Genomic DNA, 16939 nt, shown 5'->3' with positions numbered 1-16939 from the left:
GTTCTCAGCTATTATTTCTTTGAATAGGCTCTCTGCTCCTTTTTCCCTCTATTTTCCCTCTGGAATAGCTAATAATCCTTATGTTGCATTTCCTAATAGAGTGAGATATTTCTTGGAAAATTTCTTCATTTCTTTTTAGTCTTAGTTCTCTCTCCTCCTCCATCTGGAGCATTTATTCATTCCTATCCTCTAGATTTCTGGTTCTATCCTCAATATTGTCAGCTCTGTTATTTAAAGACTCCAGATTTTTCTTTATCTCCCCATTGTGTTTTTCATCTCCAACATTTCTGATTGGTTTTTCTTGATAGTTTCCATCTCTTTTGTGAAGAAATTCCTGATTTCATTGAACTATCTGTATTTTCTTGTAACTCATTGAGCTTTTTTATGATGACTACTTTGAATTCTCTGTCATTTAGATTATAAATTTCTGTGCCTTCAAGGATTGATTTCTGGGCACTTGTCATTTTCCTTCTGTTCTGGAGATTTAATATATTTTTTCAAACTATTTGATGGCGTGGATTTGTGTTTATGCATAGGGATAGTGTCTGCACAAAGCTTCCACCTGCCATCACTGGGTGGGTGTCAAGAGCTGTGTATTCTGAGCCGGCTATGATCTGTGGGTGCTCTGGCTGACTGCCTGTGTTGGAGCACTGGGCGGGGGAGGGGTGCTTTCTTTCACCTGCCGGATCCCAGGGGCTTCTTGTTCTTCCCTCACTGTCTGTTCTCCTGGTGTGCTAGCTTGATAAAGACACCCCTTCAACAATTCAGTCACCTCCCTGTGGGGTTCCCACAGGCTGTGAGGGAACTTGGAGAGTGATGGTTTTCCCACAGAGGGCTGCCCCTCCCCCCTCTCTCTAGGAGCCACGCAGTCCCAGGGTCACTGCTTTTGAGGGAGGGAGAGGATCTCTCCTTGCCTCCTTCCACTTCTTCTAGGGGGTCCAGCACCTCCACCTTCAGACGTGTGGCTGCATGGGTCTCTCAGACGTCGTTTGTGTTGTGTGAATGTCCTCTGTTGGTATGTGAATGTCGTTTTTGTTGTATCTTATGGGGGAGAGTCTTAAGGGGAGAGTTTACTCCACCATGATGCTGACACCGGTCTTCATTGAAAGTTTTTCAGGATTATTTTTAGCTTGAAGGCCTTTTAAAAAAAAATGTCAAGAATTATGAATTTTCAAAATTTGTCCCTGATAGTATTTCCAGGCATGGCAGAGAGAGGGTGTGGGACTATTAGAAGCAAACTGGATTTCAGCCCTGCTTCCGAGAGGCAGTTCTGACTACAGAGGGTAGGCAATTCTTTGAAGCCAGAGAGCAGGAGCTTTGGTCTCTGGACTGTGATACACAACTTAGAGGAAGTGATCAGGCAGCAGGTGGCTGGAGGAGTCCAGCAGCCTCTCTGTGATGGCACTCGTTGTTTTTACAGGGCTCATCTCGTCAGTGTGGCACTAGGCTCAGTGCTGTGCATTGTTAGGCTCACTTCATCTATCTATATATATATATCATCTATCTGCCTATTTATCTATTCTCATGTGTAGAACAATAAGAAAATACCTTATAAATCACTTCCCTGCATTATTTTATTTTAACCTTCCAAAAATCTTGCAAGATAAACAGGCCCCATACAAAGCACCGAGTTCACTGAGACACTTGAAGGTTGAGTCAACTCTTTGTGATCACACAATCAACAAATAGTGGTGCAGAGAATTCAACCACATCTTCTCTGTCCTCCTCTCCTCCAACCCTCCCACTTGCTGACTCTCTTCCAGCCACATTAGTTAACCGACTGCTCCCAGAGGACACTAGGCATTCTTCCTCTGGGCCTTTGCAGTGATTGTTCCCGTGATCTGAAGTGTTTTTCCCTCAGACATCTGGCTCAATTGCCTCCTTCTAGACTGTTTGAGTCCCCTCTTCCCAGTGAGGCTTGTCCTGTCCACTGTTTAACTCGAAAGCCCTGCTTCTCTCTGCCCACAGTCTCCATCCTCCATCTCGTGCTTTATCCTCCATAGCGTTAGTTACTGGCTAACCTACCTGATGATTACATATGTTTGTTGGTTCTTTTCTCCTCTCCAACTACGATGTAGGCTCTACAAAGTCAAGAATTTTGCCTTTATTAAGTCTAGCGGAGACCAGCAGAACTGTAGAGTCAGCCACAACTGGGTGCAACTGTGACTGTCGTGATTTGATATTTTAACAGTTTAGATTAGAGCCAGGCCAGTTACTAAAGAGGATCTTTTCTGATAACTTTCAGCAGCATGATAAATTCTAAGTAAACTTAAAGTTTCAATAGTTACAGAGCAGGAATGAGCTCTTTCTTCCTTTGTTCCTCCAGGTGCAAGAACCTGGATGCCAAATCCATCCTCTCTGGGTGAAGTGGGAATGTGTGAGGACGACTGGCCTATGTCTAAATTAAATAAAAAGATGCACAAAAAAGACGTTTCAACATTTAAAAACTGAAACCATGAAGTATGGTTTCCTGTCCCACATCAGGTATTATCCAGCCTCCAGTGAGGTCAGGGTGGTGGGAGAGGAGAGAGCAGCATAGAGGGAAGAGGCACAGGTGAGTCCCCCCCCACCCCCTTCCTCCTCTGGGCCTTCCTTCCTCCTGGAGTGTCGCCCCTCACACTCAACACCCAGATGTCAGGGGCCAGCACGTGCCGTCATCGAGTCTGGCTCAATACATCACCGCTTATTTATGTCAGTTCTTCCTCCACAGCTGAGTCAAAGTGTAAAGACACATGAGCAGAGGCAGATTAGCAAGAACAAGGTATTATATATAAATATAAATATATATATAATCTGGGAAAGATAAGGGCCCATTGAGGCAAATGAGTAGGGAGAGAGGAAGCCCCTGTAAACAGCAGTGGGTATCCTGCCGGTTCTCAGACTAGAGAAAACTGGCCCAGAGCTTGGGGCGGCCAAGTTAACAGTGAAGCCAGGGATAGCACGGTGGATGCTACTTATAGCTCTCTTCTGTTCTCCACACTGGAGCTTCTCAAGTCTGGTGTAGTTCTGACCTGGGCTTGTGTGCCCCTCACCCTCCAACACACACACAACACACATGCCCCACAGATATACAACACACACATGCCTATACCCCACACACACATACACACCCCATACTACACACATACACACACAAAAAACACACACACACACCCGAGTTGTGGTCCTCCGGCTGCTGTAGGAACAGAGCAGATGAAGTTTCACTTGAAGGGGTTGAGTCCATTTCCAGTGGAGCAAAGTCCATTCCTGGTCATGCACAGTTTGCAGAGGAAGATCTGCTCCTTAGGTGTTGAGGTTCATGATAGAAGAAAGGAATTGATTGGTAGCTCTGATGAAGCCCTGGTAGGTGATGAGGGTGCCCCAGAGGCAAGGCTGCCACTGCTGTGCCCTGAGCACAGGCACAGTTGCTTTGACCAGGAGCCTCCAAACACAGTGCTGGCTCCTCCAACGTCAGAGGGGAACCTTCTGGTGTTTTGATTGAGAGTAGAGGTTTCTCTCTAAAAACGTATGGTGCTGTCCCCCATTGCATCACCTGTATTTTGCCCAGGGGGCCCCAGGGGTTCTGTATGAATGGGGGACCGTACTGTATCCAGTCATAGCAGATATGGTGCTGTCCCCCATCGCACCACCTGTGCTCTCCATAGATTGGCTCCAAGTGTTATGATGGCAGATGGTGACACAGGGCCCTCCCATCACCGGTGAGATGATGTTCCCTCTGACTGCACCACCTGTGTTTTGGCCAGGTGGACTCGAGGTGCACTGATGGAAAGCAGGAATACCACGTCCTCCAATCATGGGATTGGTGTTGTCCCCTCCCATCGTACCACCTGGACTCTAACAGGTGGGCCCCAAGTGCTTGGAGTGAATGGGGAACAAGAAGTGCATGTAAACACAGGGATGGTGCTTGCCCATCTTACTGCAGAAGCCATGCTGTGGCCGGATAGATCCCAGGTTATCTGACCAAAAGGAGGACCAGGAGTGGTGCTGGGTGCCCCTTCAGTCCTGCCCCAAAGTTGAGTGCACTGGATGCCTGTGACAGAGTAAGGCCTGGGGTGGAACACTGACCCCAAAGCTCCCACCATCTGTAGGGGTTGCAGGTCCCAGAAACACAAGTGGGCCTGGAGTTGTTGGCAAACAGCCAGCTACTGTCCCTTGTGCTGGGTATCCTGATGGCAACTCCAAAGACAGTAGTAGTAGATGTGCCAGTGGGTAGAACACCTGGAATGTCACTAAAAGTCAGCTGGGTGTAGACAGCGGTGCCAAATGCAGAACCTGGCGATGTCCAACCTGCTAAACCTGGTTGCGTTATGCTCCCTCTGGGTGGCCGGGCTGCAGGAGAGGTTGGGCCTACAGCCTGTGCTGGGGCTGCCAGTTTTCCCACCAAGAAAGAGTTGTTAGGCTGCTGCCCATCACAGGCCCCAAATGTGGGCTGAGAGGAGATTCCTGGGTCAAAAAGGAGGTTGGAAATTGCAGTCCATCTGCTGACTGTGCAGGTAAACAGGTGGAGACATGTGCAGAGGCAGTGCTGCCACTGGGGGGTGTGTTCTGAGAACACAGGAAGCCCCATGTAAAATGGGAAGTGGTTCTCCCTGGAGATGGGGAGACTGGAAGATGACAGCCCGGAAAGGAGTTGTGGGATCCATGGCATCAGTGTCAAAGGCAGGCTTGAAATTTGCAGAGGTGCTGCCCACTGGAGCCTAGGGGACTGCAGGAGCCACAAGGGGTGGACTGGTGAGAACAGGAGCACTGGGGAGAGAGGCTGTCTGCTGCTGCCCATCGGGGGTCCCACATGTGGGCTGAGGGGCTGTTTGGGGGTCAATGGCATAGTTAAAAATTGGGATGAGGAAGGGGACCATCAAGGAAGGTGGGCTGGTGGAGCCTGGTATCTTGCAGGGCGCCTCTGCTCCACAGTGCAATGATCTTGGGAAAATGGGGAAGATCTCACCCTGGAGCCTGGGGGAGACCTGAAAATGACAGCCTGGGAAGGGGGAGTCATTTCAATGTCAATGACACCAGGCTCTAAAGTGGGCTGGGAGGTCAGACCTGCAGGTGCTCTGGCTGTGATGGTGGAAGGGACTCCACAGAAGGGATGGGTGGCCAGTGAACACAGGGTTTCAGGTGGAAGGCACTGAAAGAGGGGTGGTTAAGAGAAAAGAAAGGGGAAAATCTACACACATGGGTGTCAGGGGTTCTTTTTTGCAGGAGGGCAGCTGGAAGGAGAAGGTAGAGGTGCTAGGAGATGTGGGGAGGCCAGAAATAGGAGATGCTGTAGCTCTGACTGAATGAAAAGGGCCTCCATTCTCATTAAGCGGAATTCCCAAAACAGGACTAGGTCTAAAAGGAGGAAGAGAATCAGCAAGAACAGGAGAGTTCGGGACTGTGTATCTTGTTTTCTGATGGGTATTTGGTGTCTGGGAAGGTGGAGTGGCAGACAGGATCAGGGGTCTGGCAGACAGGTCACCCAAGTCAGTGGGAGGAGCAGGGTCCCGTAAAGTGTGGGTGCCCAGGGGCAGGGAGTCTGCAGTCTCCAAGGCAGGTGGGGAGAAAGAAGGGGCAGGCTGAGTGGCACTGCAGTCTGCCATGACCCCCGTTTTATCCTCCAAGATCTTGTTCCGCTGACACTCAGTGTTCTTTTCCAAGGTGCCCAGGTTTTTGGCAATAGCTATGCAAGGAAGCTTAGGAGGTGGGGGCAGCTCACTTCGACCCCACAGAAATCACAGTGGCAGTGGTAGTGGCAGGGGCAGCAGAGGTGGCATGGCGATTCTCAGTTTGCAGGGCCTACTGCCGGGAGATACCATGGGGAAGAGCTCCTTGACGGGACGTCTGAAGGCCTTTCGTCCTGTGTCTCCTTCCCGGACATCAGTGACCTGGAGAGCTAGGCCGATGGTCTTTACCCAGCACCTCCTTTGTTGACGTCTCCGGCAGCAGGAGCAGCATGGGGTTGGGTCAGAGAGCACTGCTGCATCTGGATCAGGCTTCCCAGGAGGCAGGACATCTCCAGCAGGGCTGTAGGAGGTGGTGATGACATGGCTTTCCAAGGAGGAGCTTATTTGAAACATCTGGGCCTTCTCACTCAAGCTGTCTTCTGGGTGCCTGGGTTGGAGATCCCGAGGTACAGGACTGCATTCGAGGGAAGTGAGGACTTCGTTGGACTACAGGGGACTAGATGTCAAGGGTATATCCCCACTGCTATAGGGGCCCCTGTTCCCATCATCTACTCCTTTGGTCTCTACATGGTCTTCCTCATCCTAGAAGGCTCTTCTTGGAGCTTCACCTCCTTTGGGCAAGGAAGTGGAAGGTAACTGGATGGTACCGGCTTCATAGCCTTGACTGCCTTCACAGTCTGCTCGCATAGCAGACTGCACGGGCTTCTTTGAAGAGTCCCTCTAGCTCACCAAGGGGAGGATCCCCAGAAGGTAGCACGTGGCTTGCTAGGTCGGATACTGCCTCTCCCGCGTGATGTAAAAGCCAGTTGATAAAGGCACAGGATCCTGGTGGAACAGCCTACAACCAGGGTGGATGGTTGGCGCAGGAATAGTGGGGTGGTCCCAGCCAGGCAGGGCAGCATTGCGGGTGGTGGATACCAGGTGACCACAGCCAGGCAGGGGAAGGTGGCAGGGAGGGGGACAAAACTTACAAAGGAAATAGCCCATATAGAGCTGCTGTGCATCATCCAAGAATAGGGTATGAAACTGGAGAGCTTGTCCTTAGCTTCTGACTCCTTCCGGGGCCAGGCAGGCACTGCACTGTTCAGCTTGATGCTTTTGACGTCTCCTTGGAACATGTCACAGAGAAAGGGAGCACCAGGGCCACACGCCAGCCCAGTATGTGAAGAGATGGTGCCAAAGGGCGAAGGGCAAGGCCCCACCGGCCGCCCCAGCTGGACTTTCTAGCACCTGGGACTTCCTGCCGTGGGTTGCAGGTGTTTGGCGCCAGATGGGCCACCATGCGGGGACAATTCAGGACTGGGAGGCCCCATCCCCACAGCTCACCCCCCTGGGCGCTGGCTCTGCAGGCCACTGAGCGCCTGGGTGTGTGTCGCCAGTGCTTTCCTCGGGGTCCCCGAGGTCAGAGCCTGCTCAGAGCTGAGCCAGGAGCCACCAGATCCCGCCAGAGTGTGCCCATCTCCTCCAGGGACCCCCGCCTCCAGCTTCTCTGTGAGGCCTGGAGCCAGGGGTGCCTTGTCCTTGGCCCCTAGACCCCCAGCGTCATCAGCCAGGTTGCCAGGTTTCTGAGGAGGAGACGGGGAGCCTGACCTGACTGGGTGCTGTACCCGACGACGTCCCTTCCTGGCAGGCAGGTTCTGTCTTCACTTTTTTTAGAAATTTGTAGTTTAAAACAACATTAAACCGTAGACTACCTCAGATTTTCTCTTTGGTCTACTTTGAAGGATCCAAAAATGTAAAGATTGTAAGTAGTGCAATTACACCGGAAAATGGGTGTAGCTATATTCATCATACTTACCAAGTAGAGAATCATTACATAACGATAAAGGGAACAATTCGTCAGAAAGCTACAACCATTCAGATCCTCCAGGTGCCTAAAGGCTGCCCTGGTGGTCTAGTGGTTAAAGTTTGGCCTTCTCACTGCCCTGGCCTGGGTTTGATTCCTGGTCAGGGAACCTCCCCACCTGTCTGTCCCTTGTCATACTGTGAGTTCACACTGAGCACATAAAAAGTGCTCAGAAATAGTCTGTTACTAAGCGAGTCCCCATAAAATCATCTGCTCCTGATTTTATCTTATTTCCAATTTTAAAATTACTTTCTGTGAACTGAAACCTTCCAAGCTCTTGCTGAGCCTCTTGGTGTATTTCCAGTCTACAAGGGTTCTCTTAATATTTCCTAGTTATTTGCAAACAGAAAACCAAAAAATGACTGTTTTCCAACCATGTATATACAAAAGTGTCAGTTTTTTGTTTTTGTTTTTCTTGATGAAGAGAAATTAAGGGTAGAAAAAATTAAATGAGGGAAGAAAAGGCAATTAAAAGATTAGGTCACAAAAGTTGTGCCTTAAGGTTGGTTACATTTTCCAGAAGACTGGCAGGAATTTGGCCGAGGCCTCGATCCTGGGCAATCCCCAAAGGCACTTCTTGTCACCTCTAGGTGACAAATCAGGACTCCATTTACATCTTTAACGTTGATTCATTACAAAATCTACATACTTAGGGTACCCAGAGTCTTTTGTAAAAGGCACTTTGTTAATTTCCAGAATGTTTTTTAGTGTTTTCAGGTTGAATGCCCTACACTGATCGTGGCTTCTAAGGATCTGCCAGAGACTTGGACCTACAAAGACAGCTTTGGCATTTCCTTAAAGTTCAGAACAGCTCACCGTCTGCTCTCCCTTGGACTGACCCTCACGGGATGAACTCAGCCCTGCAGAGCACCCCCTGGGTCTGTCCATGGTGTCGTTCCACACGCAGAGAGAGAGAGGCTGCTCCGAGAGAGAGGCTGCTCCAAGTGTTAGGAGGCTTCTGTTCTGCACCCTGGAATTTTATGTAAACAGTTTTGTGAAGAGGATAAATAAAAATTTAAATGTGTGACGGCAAATAATGAGCTAATCCTGGAGGAACCATTGCAACAAAGATGCGTCTTAGGCCCTAGTGTGCTATCCCTCCCGCAGCCCCCACAGTGCTTTTAAGTATATTTTTAACACCCTAATAATATTGGGGGGTCAAATGTGAATGAAATAGAATCTAGTTGGTAAATTACATATTAAGGTTGCTGCATTTTCCCTGTATCTTTCACACATGTTCATTTCTTTGTATGACAGCTAATATTTTAAGAAGGAAGAAATTCATCCTTTTTTTTCACCCAGTTTATAACCCAAGAGAAAACCTATCCACAAAGTTTGTAATCTGTATATTGCAAAACTAGAAGACAGCACATTCACTAACTAGTAAAGGACGGGTGTGGTAGGTGAAGAAAGGAGGGCAGCAGAAATGAGTGTCGAAGATAGCTTCAAGCAGGCACATTCAGGGTTCAAGTCAAATGCAAGAGGGGGAGGTACATACACTCAGGATTGCTTAAAAATTCACCCAGGTATGCCCAATCATCTCTGTAAGACAATCTCAGGGAGACTGTGTTGATGAGTTGTTTTTTTTTTTTTTGACTTAGTTTTTTTCGAGCAGGTTTAGGTTTACAACAAAATTGAGAGGGAGGTACAGAGATTTCCCACATGCCCCCTGCCCCCATAACATGCATAACCTCCCCCCGACTCATATCAACATCAGTCACCAGAGTGGTACATTTCTTACCAGGGATGAACCTACGTTGACACATCATAATCACCCAAAGTCCACAGTTTACCTTAGGGTTCACTCTTGGTGTTGTACATTCTCTGGGCTGGGACAAATGTACAACGACATATCCATCTTTATAGTATCTTACAGAATATTTTCACTGCCCTAAAAATCCTCTGTTCTCTGCATATTCATCTGTCCCCACCCCTGAACCCCTGGCAACCACTGATCTTTTTATTGTCTCCATAGTTTTGCCATTTCCTGAATATAGTAATGTTGGAATCATATGGTATGTAGCCTTTTCATATTGGCTTCTTTCGCTTAGTAATATGCATTTAAGTTTCCTCCATGTCTTTTCATGGCTTGATAGCTCATATCTCTTTAGCACTGAATAGTATTCCATTGTCTGGATGTATTGAACTTTTGAGACTGAGAATCCTTAAAACCATCATCCTTAATTCACCTAGGAAATCTCAAACCCAGTTAAAGAAATTTATAGTTTCTCAAACTGTTCTTACAACATCACTAATAATTTCTCCAATCCCCACAAAAATCTTAAAAAGCTGGTGTTGTCCTGTTTTCACTGAGTGACCTTAAGAGGTATTAACTTACCTAATGATGGTTACCTGATCTTGATTAGAAACCAAGTGCCCCCGCTCTCCCACCACTAGCCCATACACTGCACTAGCAGGTTGGGACTAGGATTTTCATCTTTAGCAAATTAAAATACAGTATTTTATTTGGCAATCCTACTTGGAATAAAGGCCTCACAGGTCTAATAATGGTGGTATCAGAGATACCTTCAGTTTTTCAAAAAACCTAATAGAAAGTCAATATTTACCATGGTGTCACCAATGACAATGCAAACTTTCCACCACTCTCCCACCCCACTCAATGTTCAATGTATTCTCTCATTTGTTATCTTATTCTAATTAGAAGTTTTGAGGAGCAACTATATGTGCCTTTGGAATGAAAAAAAGAGACTGTTAATGATAACCAACTGCAGTTTGTTTGGAAGGCTAATTGTTTCAAAGATGAGTCAATAACAGATGGGCAAAGAGTGACACCACTGTATGCTAGAGTTTGCAGACTGTTTGGAAGTGGTGGAAGGGGCAAAAGGGGTGGGCCTCAGATGGGGCTCTGAGATCCCTCCTCTGCTTCAATCTGAGCAGCTCTGCCCTGATCAATTTACATAATAGGATTCAGCCTAAGATTGCATCTGAGGACAATGGCCTACTGCTAAAATACCATCTGAAGCCTTTGTTCTACATTAGAAATGTGCTGTCCAATACAGTAGCCACTAGCCACAGGTGGCTGTTGAGCACTTGAAATGTGGCTGGTACAGCTTGAGTTGTGCTGTAAATGTAAAATGTACATTGCATTTCAAAGACTTAGTCCAAAAAAGAGAATGTGTAATATCTCAATATTTTTTATATTGATTACATATTCAAATGATAATATTTTGGATATATTAGTTAAATATATTATTAAAATTAATGTGACCTGTTTAATTTTTTTGCATGTGACTGTTAAAAACTTTAAAATTATCTGTGTGGCTTGCATTATATTTCTGTTGGATAGTGCTGATAGACCATGCTGTGAGATACGTAAAAGAAATTCTACGACTGGTATGAATAGTAGATTATCACTCACAGGTTAGTTTAGATTGTCCACTAGTCTAAGCACTTTCTAGCTAAGAGTAATTTCATGTTTATGTTACGAGAGTCACTCTAGAACAATAAAACATTGTTATTGTGCACTCTCTCCAAGTTTTTTTTTTTTAACTGTACTTTTTTTCTATGTATTAAGACTTATTTCTTTTCGTTGTGGTTGCAACCAGGTGAGGAAACGGAGGGGCTTGATGCTTGCCCTGATTTTCAGAGACATGCACAGGTGGCAGCCCAGAGCAGGAGGAGGCAGCTCCAGTGATGAAGATCAAGGCCAGCCCCGCCCTGCCTGGCAGGTGCCTTGGCTCTGCCCAGCAGCTCCAGAATTAGCCTGATAGACCCCAGGTTCCTCTGAGGCAGCAGCAGCTTCCCCTCTTGCGGTTGCATTTTTTCTTGTAGCTTTTTCTGCTTCTCTGCTCATAGCTTCTGGAGCTTTTTCTGATTCCGACAGAATTCGTGGTCCCTCTGTTTTTGTTCCCTCTTGTAAAACTTCTCTCTTTTTCTTTCTGTCTGCAATTCTTCTAGTTCTTTCCATTGCCTATCCTCTGCTCTCTGCCTCTTTCTCTTGGCACTCATGTTCTTCTCCTCGCTGCCCTTTCTTCACCGAGGCGTCACCCAGCTGTGTGGTTGAATCAAAAGAAACCTTGATGTTGCAGGCCGCAGCCTTGCCTTCCTCACCTTTCTACACGAGCTTCGTCCTACCCAAGGCTCTCGTGGCTCGGATGAAGCCCACGTACCCGCGGTACTAGACATAGCCTTGAAGTTCAAGTGTCCCCCAAACTGAAGGTATGGAAGTTCTGGCTGGTCATCTCCTCCCTTGGGGGTCCAACATGGAGATGTCCATGTTCCATATCTCCCTAAACTTCTCGAACACTTTGACGAGAACCTCCTCATTGGGCTTCTCTGAGCCCGACTCCTTCAGGGGAACTGTTTGCAGGGCAGCTCCTCTAGGTGAATCATGTCCAGCCTCTCTCCTGACAGCATTTTGTTCATATCCTGCGCTTCGCAGAAGAAGGAGTCCCAGTTGTGGCAAGTGGGGAAACAGATTTAAATAGATTTTGAACTTGGCGTGGCGCACCTTGAGTATGTTGGAGAAATGCTGAGCTGGATGGTCTTGCCAACAATGCAGGCCAGGAAAGACTTGACCAGACTCTTGTTCTCCACCTTGCCCTTGAAGCAGATGAAGTCCATGCTGTTCTAGGAAAGCCGGAAGGTGGAGAACTGGTGGCTGTTCATCGTGCCCTTCAGCCTTTCCATCACCTCCCAGTTGGAAATGGACTTCCTGGGCTGCTTCACCTGTGGAATGGCCAGGCTGATGGTCATCTTTGTGATGGGCTTGAGGTAGAGGCTGTAGAGAAGGCAGAGCTCCTCCGCTGCAAATGTGTCATGGACTATGGTACCTGCTGCCATAGCTGGGGCATTGAGCCAATGTGGAGCTCTGCCTGCGTCCCAGGCTGCCACTGCTCTGGCCGAGCTCATAGCCACCCCTGATGACCCAGCAGGCATGGCCTCCCCACCTGGCGTCACCACTGTCAGCCAAAGGCTCTCCTAAAGGGACCCACGCCACTGGTGCCTGCCCTGTGCTAAGTGCCGGAGACACACAGGTGAGTAAGACATTAATTTCTGCCTTTAAGGACCTCAGTCTAGAGAGAGAGAAAAGAGTAAGTAAACAGTTACGAATATACCCTCTGGGCTGCAGGGACGTTGACTGCCTTGTTCACAGATGTATCAACATTGGCCATACTGCTGGATAAATATTTGCTGAATAAATAGATGAATGAATGCAGAGTACTAAGAGAACACAGAATGGAGGGGTTAGGGAAGGCTTTCTAGAGGAATGCTGACTCCACTGGACCAGAAAGAGGTAGCCAGGCAAAGCAGGCTGGAGAAAATATTCCAGAAGGAGAAAGGGCAAGGTTGGCTCAGGTTTACAGTAACAGTTAAACCTGGAGTAGAGGCTGGCAGAGGAGGTGATGAGAGATGAGGCTGAATATGAAGAGAGTCCCATGAGAAAGAGCCTCATATGCAAAGCTACTAAGTTAAGATTTTATCCTGAAATCAATGGAAAGTCATTTTTAAGTAGAGAAGCATCATTATGATATTTGTGATGTAGAAAGATGAATCTGAGAACATATTGGGAGACTGGTTGGCTATAGAGTGGCCAATACCGGAAGCAAGAAGACCAATTAGAGAAGTGGTGAATAATTTAGGTAAGGGAAGATAAGAGTTTGGACTAAGGCAGTGATACTAGAAAGGTAAGAGAGGGGAGATGGAATTAGAAGATATCTAAGGGGTATGTTTGACAGGACTTGAGGACACATTGACTGTGGAGGTCGAGAGAGGAGGAGCAGAGGGTAATGGCCAGGTTAGTTACTGTCTCAGGCAAATGGGTAGGTAGTGGAACCATTCATCAAGGTAGGGAGCATAGGAAAAGTAGTCTAGTGAGGAGGTGAGGTGGGCTGGAAAATAATGCATTTTGCTTTTCAAGTTTGAAGTGTCTGCTGGGCTTCCAGTTAGAGATATTAACAGGCAATTGGATGTACAGAATTAGAGCTCAGGAACACCATTTGGGAAAGAGAAGTAGATTTGAAGGCATCAAGATGTAGGTGATAATGGAAGCCTCCTTCAATCTGGATATGGCTATATGCATAGGTACTTGGGAAGCACTTGGGAAGAAGTTATTTTAAAATATCATCAAGATAGTGCTCAGGAGGGTCAGGTTAGTGGCTAGACAGCAAGGGTGGCTGATGGTCTTCTCCCAGGGTGGGGAGGAGCTAATTTTTCATCTCGTGATTCCTACTCCCTGACATTACTATGTAGTCAACTTACTACTCCAAGATGAAACATTATGGAAAGGAAAGGAAGCAAAATTAGAAGCAGGATCTAAGAGGATGGCCTTTGCTTGTTTCATTCAAAAGTCTTAAGTATCAAAAAAAAAAAAAAAAAAACTCTAAAATACATCCCCCCCCGCCCCCCCAGTTTGGGTTAGAATGAGGCTGGGCAATAATTTTGAGCACAATGCTCTACTAAGAATCTTATCATCCATTAGTGACACATATACATCAAAAAACTCACATGGAAGTTCAGGTTCTGACATAACCACTTCACTGCAAACATACTAAAATGGTAGAGTAAATGTAAACAGAGAGAACCAAAGAAAGAGGTAGGTGGGCTCAAAAATAAGATGAAATCTCTTTAGACCAGAAAGGAAATATCAGTGCGAACTAGTATTCAGATTCAAGCCACCCACCTGCTTTGCTCTGGGCCTAGATGTAGGCAGTGGTGGCTGTGAGTTCAACGTTTCTACCCTAATAGGAACTAAAAGTGTTTCATATGAGACCTGGGCCAAAATCCAGGCTTAGAGTTTAAAATAGGAGTCAGGGTGGGACTCTCTGCCCATACTGACATCACCTCTGAACTGAGAACTTCCCTGAGCTGTAGTTTGGATTGCTGATGGGATCTGTGTTGTCATCAGTTTCACCTCCAGGAACACTGGAACACAAAGTGTCCCATTCAAAATGAGCTTAAGACCAAAATTCCAAAGTGTATACATAAAATGAATGCTTAGAAAGATGACAAACAAACTTAAGAATTAGAACATGGATTTACTTCAGATAATATTTATTTTATAGAAAAGTTTGAGAGTTTTAAAAAATCAGCATGTTTAAGATGCTCAAGAAATAAGTAAAGAAATAATATCCATAAAAATAATAAATTATGATACACCAACAGGGATATATGAAACAAAAATATATAGATATGAAAAAGAAACAATGAGACATATTAAAAAATAAGTCATTAGGCCTGCCCCAGTGGCCTAGTGGTTATGTTCGGTGTGCTACACTTCAGTGGCCTGGGTTCAGTTCCTGGGTGCAGACCTACACCACTAATCTGTCAGTGCCCCTGCTGTGGCGGCAGCTCACATACAAAAAGAGGAAAATGGGCAGCAGATGTTAGTTCAGGGTGAATATTCCTCAGCAAAAAAAAAAAAAAATAAAGTCATTAAATAAACTAAAATAATAGGTGAAGTTTAGACTAAACACAGTCAGAGAACAAATTAGAGAAATGGAGTAAAGTACTGAAGAATTAACCTAGTATAAAGCATAGAGAGTCAAAGAGATAAAAATATAAAAAAGCAGGTAGGAAATGTAGAGATTTAGATCAAGATCATAGATTGAGAAACTGTGAATTACATTTAATAAGGAATTTTAGGAAAGGAGACTGGAGGGAAGGATCATGAAGCAACATTTGAAGATCTAATAGCTGAACATTTTCCTAATTGCAAAAGAACATTAGGATGTATTTGTTTTCTGTTCATTCATTCATTCATTCAGCAAACAATGAGCACTCACTGTATGTTACACTCTAGACTAGGAACAGGGGATATAAATGAATGTGGTAGAACCCTTACCCTGAGGGTCTCACAATTAGGAGCAGAGATGGACACATTTAATTAAAATGTAATGTAAAAAGAGCTATGATAAAATAGTGTATTACAGGATCAAGAAGAAGGAAGAACATTTCTGGGAGAACTAAGAAAAGCTTCACAGAGGAGATGACATTCAAGCTGGGTCTTTAATTTGAGAGTTCCCTAAAGCATCATTCTCCAGGACAAGAAAAGGCATGGGCAAGAGTCATGGAGGCATGAAAGAACATGACATATTTGTGGCTGCTGAGTGGTTCTAGGTGATTCTAGGTTCTAGAACACATGGAAGGAGAGTTGAGACATAAGCTAAAAGGACTGACTGGGGGAGAATTGAATCACTTTTTAAAAACAGAAAACTTTAATTGAAAGTTTATTGAAGAACATTAAGTAAATGCATAGATTGGAGAAATACACCATGTTTGTAAATGTGTGACTCAGCATCATAAAGATGGATTTTTCCCCCAAAATAAATTCAATGCAATGCCAATCAATAACAAAAGGATATTTTTTTTAATGAAGTGTGACTGATTATAAAATTTATGTAGAGGAAGGGCTAGGAATAGCCAAGGTAATTTTGAAAAGGATAACAGGAATGTACCCTACCAGCTATCAATGTTATAAGTTTTAACAATTAAAACATTGTAGGAGGTATTTCTTTCTTAAATGTTGAGAAGGAGTCACCGTGATCAACTTTCTGTGGCAAGCTGTGGAGGAAAATGAGCAGGTTTTGATTTTAGAACATCACTCTGGCATTATCGTGCGGGATTACTTGGGTTGATGTGCTGGCTACTTCAAAAAGTCTGCTAAGAGGGGCTGGCCTAGTGGTGTAGCGGTTGAGTTCATGCGCTCCACTTCGGCAGCCTAGGGGTTCACAGATTCAAATCCCATGCACAGACCGACACACCACTCATCAAGCCATGTGGTGGCGGTGTGCCACATACAGAGTTGAGGAATATGGGCATGGATGTTGGCTCAGGGCCAATCTTCCTCAGCTATAAAAAAAAAAAAAAGGTCTGCTAAGAGATTCTGAGAGTGGCAAATGAGGATAGTGAGGATGGAGAAAGAGATCTGAGTAGAGAAATGTTTAGGAGAGAGAACAGACAGACCTTGAGTTTACCTTTGTTGAGGTAGGTGGGTTGAGCAGGAGGCAAGGGAAAAAGAAGAGTTGAGGATAACTTCAAGGTATCAAATCCGCAGGCAGTTGATAGGACAGTGGGTCCATGAGCAGAAAGAGTGACTATCAGAGGAAACTCAGATTGTGTTTACTCTGGGGTGTGTTGATTTGAAGGGTCTCTGGGACAGAGAAGTAGGGATCTGGAAAATAAGAACGGAGCTTGGGAGAGTTTGAGGCAGACATCTTAAGTAGTTGTTGAAGTAATGAAAATAAGTTTCTCTAGGCAGATTCCAAGTTCAACAGGTAGAGAAGGAAGACAGAGTAGGTGAAAACACTTTCTGGAGGAGATGATGCTGTATCCAGGCCGTGAAGGACGGGAGGACCTAAAGAGGCAGCAGTGTGTGCAGGAGCAGCCCAGGTCAGAGGGCAGATGCAGAAGCTGAGCGAGAACAGAGGGTGCTGGAGAGGACTGGCTGTGAGGTTGGGAAGTAAGA

The 16939-nt window shown here is 45.9% G+C and overlaps 3 pseudogenes; all 3 read right to left on the bottom strand.

The window, feature by feature from the left end:
* Positions 1-3791: 3791 nt before the first annotated feature.
* LOC147914339 (nuclear pore-associated protein 1-like) lies at positions 3792-4996 on the bottom strand (annotated as a pseudogene).
* A 118-nt stretch (positions 4997-5114) lies between these two features.
* Positions 5115-8400, bottom strand: LOC147914338 (nuclear pore-associated protein 1-like; annotated as a pseudogene).
* Positions 8401-11115: 2715 nt separating this feature from the next.
* On the bottom strand, positions 11116-12315 carry LOC101401008 (A-kinase anchor protein 17A pseudogene; annotated as a pseudogene).
* Between the last annotated feature and the right edge of the window lie 4624 nt (positions 12316-16939).

The sequence above is a fragment of the Ceratotherium simum genome, chromosome 20 (assembly GCF_057802395.1).
Source record: "Ceratotherium simum simum isolate JZ-2026a chromosome 20, ASM5780239v1, whole genome shotgun sequence".
Classification (NCBI taxonomy): Eukaryota; Metazoa; Chordata; class Mammalia; order Perissodactyla; family Rhinocerotidae; genus Ceratotherium; species Ceratotherium simum.
The sequence above is the reverse complement of the archived record's forward strand: the minus strand, read 5'-3'. Positions and strand labels throughout refer to the sequence as shown.